Raw genomic sequence first — 9,014 nt, forward strand, 5'->3', positions numbered from 1 at the left:
TTGGATCTTGGAATATCGAGTAGAATCTCAAAATATGCCGATGACACCAAACTTGGAGGAGTGGCAAACAGTGAGGATGATATGAACTGCCTGAAACAGGATAGTTATCCGCTAGTAGGATGGGCAGACAGGTGGCAGATGGAATCTAATAGTGACAAGTGTGAGGTGATGCATTTTAGCAGAAGAAATAGGGAGAGGCAATATATACTCAATGCTACAGTTCTGAAGAGTGTGCTGGAATAGAGGGACCTGGAGTACATGTCCATCATTCTTTGAAGTTGGCAAGACATATTGCGAGAGTGGTTAGCAAAGCATGTGGGATCTTGGGCTTTATAAATAGAGACATTGAGTACAAAAGCAGGGTTGTTATGCTGAACTCTGGTTAGGCCCCAATTGGAGTGTTGCATCCAGATCTGCTCACCAATCTTTAGAAAGGATGTGCGGATTCTTGAGAGGGTGCAGAGGAGATTTACCAGAATAGTTCCAGGGATGGAGGGTTTTAGTTTCAAGGTTAGGTTAGAAAAACAGGGTTTTTTCTGGCTGTCTCAAAGGAGATTGAGGGGAGAATGGATAGAGGTGTCGAAGGCTATGACAGTTTTAGATAAGTTGGCAAGGAAAAATTGTTCCCATTAACTATTGGTACAAGGACTAGGGGATTCAGATTGAAGGTTTTGGACAAGAGACGCAGGGGGAATGTGCGGAAGAGTTTTTTTACACAGTGATTGGTAATGATCTGTAACTCGCTGCCCCCGAGGGTGGAGGAAGTGGAGACAATCGTTGGTTACAAAAGGAATTTCGATGGGCATTTGAAGGAAATAAATTTACAGGGCTAGGGGGATCGAGCAGACGAGTGGGACTGACTGGATCGCTCCATGGAGAGCTGGCCTGTTCTTGATGGAGCGAATGGCCTCCTTCTATACCACAAATGACCCAATGACTCGATGAGTCTATGTCACTCTCAGAATCAAGACAACAGAGTGACAGATTTAACACAACATTATAACATATGTTTGGTTTGACAAATTCAATAATAACTCGTCTCCACTCCTAGTATTTCTAAATCCCACACATTCACTACAATGTCAACAATTATTTCCTGTTGTGTCTCTCTCACATTTGTAAACTTCACGATATTGGAGTGAGGTGACATCTACTGGCGGGAAGCAAGAACTGCAATCAAGCAGCAGAAACTCCACAGTCTGTCAGGGTTAAAGAAACATTGCAATATGAGGAAATAGTGAAGGGGTTTGATCGGGTTGATGGAAACATGATTCCACTTGTTGTATCGTATGAAGCAAGGGCCGGAAATATAAAATTGTCATTAATAAAAGAAATGAGGACTTCATGAAAAATGCATTTGCTTAGAGAATGGTTATAGAGATATACAGCACTGATATAGGCCCTTTGGCCCACTGAGTCTGCACTGACCATCAACCACCCATTTATACTAATCCTATGTTAACCCAGAATTCCCTACCACATCCCCACATTTCTCCTATCACCTACCCTGGGGCCAATTTACAACAGTCAATTTATCTATCAACCCACAAGTCTTTCGTTGTGGGAGGAAACCAGAGTACCTTGTGGAAGCCCACATAAACAACTTGCAAACTCCACACAGGCAGTATACAGAACTGAATTGGGGTCATTGAAGTTGTGAAGCTACAGTGCTCACCAGTGCACCACCCTTAGAATGTGGATAGAGTAAAAAGTGAGATTGGATGGACAGAAGCAGTCTGAAAAGATGGCTCAAACAAAAGGTGAAAACCCTGAAATGTTAACTCTGTTTCTCTCTCCACAGATGCTGTCAGAGGTGCTGAGTATTTCCAGCACTTTCTGTTTTTATTTCAGCTTTGTAGGATATTGTTTTGATCTGAAAAAAATGCATGATCGGCTGTGGGTGCCAGTGAAATTCCACAGGAGCGAATAAAAACCATGCCAACGGTGGCTCGTTGATCTAGGGGTATGATTCTCGCTTTGGGGATATAAATGATTATTATGTGAGAGGTCCTGGGTTCAAATCCCAGACGAGCCCTTCTCTGTTGCCATTTTTAGTTTAAGGTCATCGATTGCTTTCAGCCTTCCAGAAAGCGGAATCGATTTCCAAACTGAGCCTGCTTGAGGACCGGGGAACTGGATTCAAAGAGCTTGTCGACAAAATTGAAATGAACAAAGTATACAGATTGTCAAGTGGGAATATAAGGTTGCAACAGTAACTAAAGGCCTGCTCGGGTCAGCAAATGAAACCCGACCCAAGCCTGACAGCACCACATCCGACCTGGTCCGAGTCCTTTCATTTTTTTCCCGTGCCCGAACTGACCACCAGAATGTTCAGTTAAACTTGCTTCCGTTTTTCACTTTTAAAGCTTGTGCAGGTAAGGCAACAAAAACTGTAACTGGACTTGAAAGGTTGTTTAAATGTGCATTAAGATTAGAGCTACGTACCGGAGTTGATGAGCTGAAGATTGTTACCATAGAAGTTAGTGATTGTGAGGTCACTAGTTAAAGAGAAAGTCATGGAGTTGTGCCCAGACAGGTTGTCCCACACTGTATTGATTAAAATATTGCCCGAAGGCTAGAAAATATCATTATACATTCCCTAGACTCCTGCTTTACAGGTTGAAATACTTTCTGCAAGTTTATCCAGAAAGCAGCTGAGATGCAGAGACCAGGAAGGTCTTGAGTGATTAATTATTATAAAATGTTGCCTGGAATGGAGAATAAGTCTTACGAGGAAAGGCTGAACATTCTAGGCCTCTTCTCATTAGAACGGAGAAGGATGAGGGGTGACATGATAGAGGTTTATAAGATGATCAGGGGAATAGATAGGGTAGACAGTCAGAAACTTTTTCCCCGGGTGGAGCAAAGCGTTACAAGGGGTCATAAATTTAAGGTGAAGGGTGGGAGATATAAGGGGGATGTCAGGGGAAGGTTCTTTACCCAGAGAGTGGTCGAGGCATGGAATGCCTTGCCCGGGGAAGTTGTTGAGTCAGAAACTTTAGGGACTTTCAAAAGGCTTTTGGATAGGTATATGGATAAAGGAGAATGATGGGGTATAGATTAAATTGTCTTTGACAGAGGACAAAGGATCGGCACAACATTGTGGGCCGAAGGGCCTGTTCTGTGCTGTATGTTCTATGTTCTATGTTCTATGTAATATACATTCTTATATTAAAGAGATTGTGCTCTACCTTCGATGGAATCGCTCACTGCAGACTAGTGCGGAGTGTTTCCCGCCTTGACGTCCTGGCTGTCACTGGATCTTGAGTCCAGGCCTCTGGATTACTGGTCCAGTAATCTTTGAAATTTCTCCCTTGATCTAATATTTTAATCTGGTAAGTCAGATTTTACAAAAAAAAATTAAATGATTTAAGACTGCTTCATGTTCAGCAGTGCCAAATGAATAAAGAAATTCAAATATATTCAAAATTATATATCAACTATTAAATACTAATGCCCAGCTTTGAATACAAAAATGCCTCTAATTGTGTTCTGGTCTGGAATGGAATTCTTCAGTGTTTCTGTTTAGCTTGGATTGACTCATCGATTTTCTTGTTTTTCACTTTGTCGATGCCTTTGAATAATTGTGGATCCTTCTTCAGGGAGTCTTCTTTCACCAGATAGTTCTGACCTCTGATGATGTTGATCGTAATCAGCTTCAATTTGCTGATAGTTTTGGAAGTGAGCAGATTTCCTTTGCTTGAGTTTACAACATGGAACTTAGTCTGACGTGTGGACCCATGGGAGGATTTGAAAGCTGCCCTTGCATTGGATCATACAGTTGCATCCATCCAAACAGAGGTACAGTAGAAGTGACATATTCAGTTCAGTCTGTCGATCATGGGGCTTTCAATCTCAGGGTTGTGAGTTTGAGCGCCATTTAGTTTTTCCATTTTTTAGGCTTCATTAGCAGAGAGTACAAGGAGTGTTTGAAATGAAATTCAACAACAGTATGAGAAACGCTCTCTTTCATTCGGGACTCTTAACTCTCTGCAGCATCTCGCTGTGAAAGATTGAACTTTATCTCATTTCTTTTTCAGCTGGGAGTCAGTGCGGCTCAGTGGGACTTCTGGCTGTCTCCCACCTCACAATCCATCAGTGCTGAGAAAGCAATGGGAAATATTACTCATGGCTGAGTAAGCAGAGGACACCGATTTAAGGTGAATGGGAAAAGAATCAAAGGCAACATGAGGAAAAACCTTTTTTATGCAGCAAATGGTTAAGATCTGATATGTACTGCCTGAGAGTGTGACGGAGGAAGATTCAACCATAGCTTTCAAAAGGATATATGATAATTATCTGAAGGGAAAAATAATTCAGGTTTTCATGGAATACATGAGGATGTGGCAAGAGCTGAGTTGCTTGTGCAGAGAGGCAGCACAAGCACGATGAGCTGAATCCCTCCTTTTGTGCTGTAAGTATTCTGTGATCTATGATTCTATACAAAGTGAAACCAACACTCACATATGAGAAACTGACAGGTACAGTGTAAACCCCACACTAACAAACCAGCAAATGCCAGGGACAGAGTAAAACCAACAGTCCCAGACATGAAACTGACAGATACTGTGTGAAACCCAAAAATCACTTATCAGGATTTGGCAGTTAATGTGTAAAAACCTCTCTTCAATATCCATCCTGCAAAGTACAAAGAAAATTAGGTACAAACCCAGGCTCATACTTCGAAGACTGAGAGATAAAGAGCAAAACACAGACTCACCTACAAGAGGCTGACAAGTACAGAGAATAAAATAGAGGGGGTGCAGATTCAAAACACATGCATGTAACGGATACTGATAGGGATAGAATCAAACCCTTTCTCACACATGACACTAAAATTGGTGGTGTCGTAAATAGTGAGGAGGAAAGCCTTAGATTACAGGCCAATATAGATCGTCCGAGGCAGAGAATATAAGAGCAGGGAGGTTATGACGGAGCTGTATAAAATGCTAGTTAGGCCACAGCTGGAGTACTGTGTACTGTTCTGGGCACCACACTATAGGAAGGATGTGATTGCACTGGAGAGGGTACAGAAGAGAGTCTCCAGGATGTTGCCTGGGCTGGAGCATTTCAGCTATGAAGAGAGACTGAAAAGGCTAGCGTTGTTTTCCTTAGAGCAGAGAAGGCTGAGGGGAGATAAGATTGAGGTTTACAAAATTATGAGGGGCATTGATGGGTTAGATAGGAAGAAACATTTTACCTTAGCGGAGGGGTCAATAACCAGGTGGCATAGATTTAAGGTAAGGGGCAGGAGGTTTAGATGGGATTTGAGGAAAAAAATTTTACCCAGAGGGTGGTTGGAATCTGGAACGCACTCCCTGAAGAGGTGGTAGAGGCCGGAACCCTCACAACATTTAAGAAGTATTTACATGAGCACTTGAAATGCTACAGCAGACAAGGCTACGGGCCAAATACTGGAAAATGGGATTAGAATAGTTAGGTGCTTGATGGCCAGCACAGACACAGTGGGCTGAAGGGCCTGTTTCTGTACTGTATAACTCTATGACTCTATATCAGAAACTGATAGATCTGGACAAAAGCTGATGTTCACATACAAGTTGTTGAAAGATATGTGTTGAAACTCACATTTTTTTTTATTTCCAAAATATACTTTATTCATAAAAATCTGTAAAAATTACATTCCCAAACAGTTTAAAACAGCATCAAGTCAAAAAATACAAACAGTGCAAAGGTGATCAGTTACCTTCTGTACAATCATGAGTTGCCTCACAACCCTTCCATTTCATTGTCATGCCATATACATTTTTACATTTACAGCGCACAAAATTTCTCCGATACAGTTCGAGGGATTTCCCATGGATCCAGCCCCTCAGTTCTGCTTGGTGGGGGGACCTTACACTGTGGTCTTTCCCCATTGAGCCTTTGCTGCGGCTGCCCCAAGCCTTGGTGCGTCCCTCAGCACGTAGTCCTGGACCTTGGAATGTGCCAGTCTGCAACATTCGGTGGTGGACAACTCTTTTCGCTGGAAGACCAGCAAGTTTCAGGCAGACCAAAGGGCGTCTTTCACCGAATTGATAGTCCTCCAGCAGCAGTTGATGTTTGTCTCGGTGTGCGTCCCTGGGAATAGCCCGTAGAGCACAGACTCCTGTGTTCCCGAGCTGCTTGGCATGAAGATCAACAAAAACCACTGCATCTCTTTCCACAAAGTTAACTCACATAGCAATAGCAGAAACAGTCACAAACCAAAAACTGAAACATACAGAGTAAAAACCCACATTCTCACACCAGAAATTCACGGCTACAAAGTGAAACTGACTCTCTCCTCCCAGGCACTGACAGGTACAAAAGAAAACACGCACGAACATACCAGGAAATGAAATGTAGGAAATAAAACCTGATTATCATGTCAGAGATTGGCATTAATGACAGTTGTGGTACCCAGAATGCTCTGCGCTCCAGAATTTGCCTTGTCTCTGATAAGGAGCAGGCGCGGTAGTGCCTGAGCTCCATCTGCAGCTGGAGCGGAATATTCACAAAGTGCAGGGAGACCGCGCCCGTAGCGGGTGCACACAGCTGGAGCAGGGCATCAAGGCCACAATAGGATGGAACAATCCCGTTTGTGTCCCTGCGGGTGGCGGTGAAGCTTTTCCCTGTGAGGCTTCCCGAAACTGCCCGCCAGCAAGGTCAACTGGTCAGAGAGCGTCTGTAAATGGATAGGAATTGGGGATTGAGCAGGGAGCGTCTCTAAATGAATAAGATTTGGGGACTGGGCAAGGAGCCTCTGTAAATGGATAAGAATTGGGGATTTGGCAGGGAGCGTTTTTTTATCCATTCGTGGGATGTGGGCGTCGCTGGCTCGATCTCAGCTGCAGTAATGTGTCCAGTTCTGGGCACCAGGTTTCAGAAAGGACATCAAAGCTTTTGAGACAGTTCGGAGGAGATTTACGAGAATGATACCAGAGATGAGGGGTTTCAGTTCTCTGGACAGGGTGGTGAAGCTGGGATTGTTGGCCAAAAATGTCAAGGGGAGATGAGGAGAGATCTTTTTACCCAGTAACTGATTCGGATTTGGAATGAATTGTCTGACAGGGTGCTGGAAACAGATTCAATTATAACTTTCATAAAGGAATTGGACAAATATTTCAAAGTGAATTTCTCCAGGACTATGGGGAAATAGGCAGGGGGTTGGACTAATTGCATCATTTTTTTCACAGATTCAGCACAGGCACAAAAGACCGATTGGCCTCCTTCTGTGCTGTATGATTCTATGAAATAGTGACAGTCAGGGCAAGTCTGTATAAGAAGGAGAAATGGAGACAGGTCAGGGAGAGCACATCACCAAAACTGGGGGATACTACATTGGACAGGGAGGGTTGGAGGGGGAGAGAGCATGTACATACAGTCAGAATCAGCACCTTCAGGGGAGGAGAGAGAGAGGAACCAGTGAGTGTAGAACTGAACCCAGCCAGAGTCAACCTGCTGAAACACCAGTGAGTTCACACTGGGGAGAGATCATTTACCTGCTCCGTGTGTGGGAAGGGGTTCACTCAGTCATCCAACCTCACTGAATATCAACTTGTTCACACTGATCAGAGACCTTTTCAATGTCCGGACTGTGAAAAGAGCTTGAAAAGCGGTAATGATCTGCTGAAACACCAACACATTCACTCTGGGGAGAGGCCATTCCCCTGCCATGTGTGTGGGAAGGGATTCACTCAGTCATTCAATCTGCTGCAACATCAGCAAGTTCACATGTAACTGCAGGGGTTGGATTCTGCTGTTGTTGCTGCTATTCATCACTTTCAGAGACAAAGTTGGGTCTTACTTTATAACCAGTGTAGTCCAGAGCAAAGGCGTCTTCTTAATGTTGAGATAAACGGGAGAAGAAACCGGGAAGTGGCGGCGAGGATGGGGGAGGTGCTGCACCATCACTTTAATGGTGCACCCTCCCTCCCCCGGGATCCTTGCTGCACGTCCGCCAGGCCTGGCGGCTCTGATTGGGGTCGTGAGAGCCCCTGAGACTCGGTGCAGCTGAGGCTGCGCTCACTCCCGCTCAGCTCTGTTGTGATATTTAAAATACGAAAGGCCTGTTGGACTGAGAGCTGATCTGGAATTTAGAAAGCAGCATTACTGGAGGCTCATTGCTGCTCAGCACAATCTCACCCCCGATCCTGGGAATTGTTGATTCTACACCCTGCAGTTCAGTTCTTCACTTAACTAGAGGGGGAGATGTGTGAGAAGAAAAACAGAGCAAATTAAAAAACACAGCTGGACAGATGTGCAACAGGTCAATCCACTGTTACAATAACTCGATCACTGACTCCCTCCTGACAATAACCAGCCCTTTCACAGAGACTGTGGGTGGCTCTGAAAAGAGCCTTTGGTTTATTAGATGTCATTTTGGCCGCTTTACTTTTTCTGGGAGCTCTGAGCGCTGGTTTGCTTGGGCAGCAGCAAGGCCTGGATATTAGGCAGCACCCCGCCCTGAGCGATGGTCACGTCTGCCAGCAGCTTGATGAGCTCCTCGTTGTTGCGGACGGCCAGCTGCAGGTGTCTGGGGATGATGCGGGTCTTCATGTTGTCCCGGGCCGCGTTACCGGCCAGCTCGAGGATTTCAGCGGTCAGATACTCGAGCATTTTGCAGCGCCAACATCATCACATTTCCGCAACAAATCCATCTTCGTGCATGCGTGATAAAGCATCATTGGGTATCTAGCCACCCTATCCCCCCACCACTTGGCTGGAGGAAGTGGCTGAATGGGAGATTTTGAAGCTGTAGCTCTCCCCCCTCGGCAACTCACTCCAGGCCTCGACGAATCCCCCCCTCAGCCGCTCGCTCCAGACCTCGCTGCTCCCCCACCCCCCCACACCCCTGGCCAGTTGTTCCTCGCTTCGCACCACCCCACTCTCTGGCCACTCGCTCCAGGCCGTGCCACTTCCCTCCTCTCAGCCACTCACTCCTCCGTCGCCCTGTCACTCCTTGCGGCCCTCCTGCTTCTATAGGTGGTGCCTGGTGAAGAAATGTGGGAGCGAGTGTCACGGCCAGAGCTAGC

The 9,014-nt window shown here is 45.2% G+C and overlaps 1 non-coding gene across 1 annotated transcript; it reads left to right on the top strand.

Moving 5' to 3' along the window:
• The first annotated feature begins 1,946 nt into the window (after positions 1–1,946).
• trnap-ugg (transfer RNA proline (anticodon UGG)) lies at positions 1,947–2,035 on the top strand. Its single transcript is given in 2 exon segments — positions 1,947–1,982; positions 2,000–2,035. It is a non-coding gene; the product is annotated as a tRNA-Pro (tRNA).
• Positions 2,036–9,014: the final 6,979 nt, after the last annotated feature.

Source organism: Heterodontus francisci, unplaced genomic scaffold (genome assembly GCF_036365525.1).
Source record: "Heterodontus francisci isolate sHetFra1 unplaced genomic scaffold, sHetFra1.hap1 HAP1_SCAFFOLD_148, whole genome shotgun sequence".
NCBI lineage: Eukaryota > Metazoa > Chordata > Chondrichthyes > Heterodontiformes > Heterodontidae > Heterodontus > Heterodontus francisci.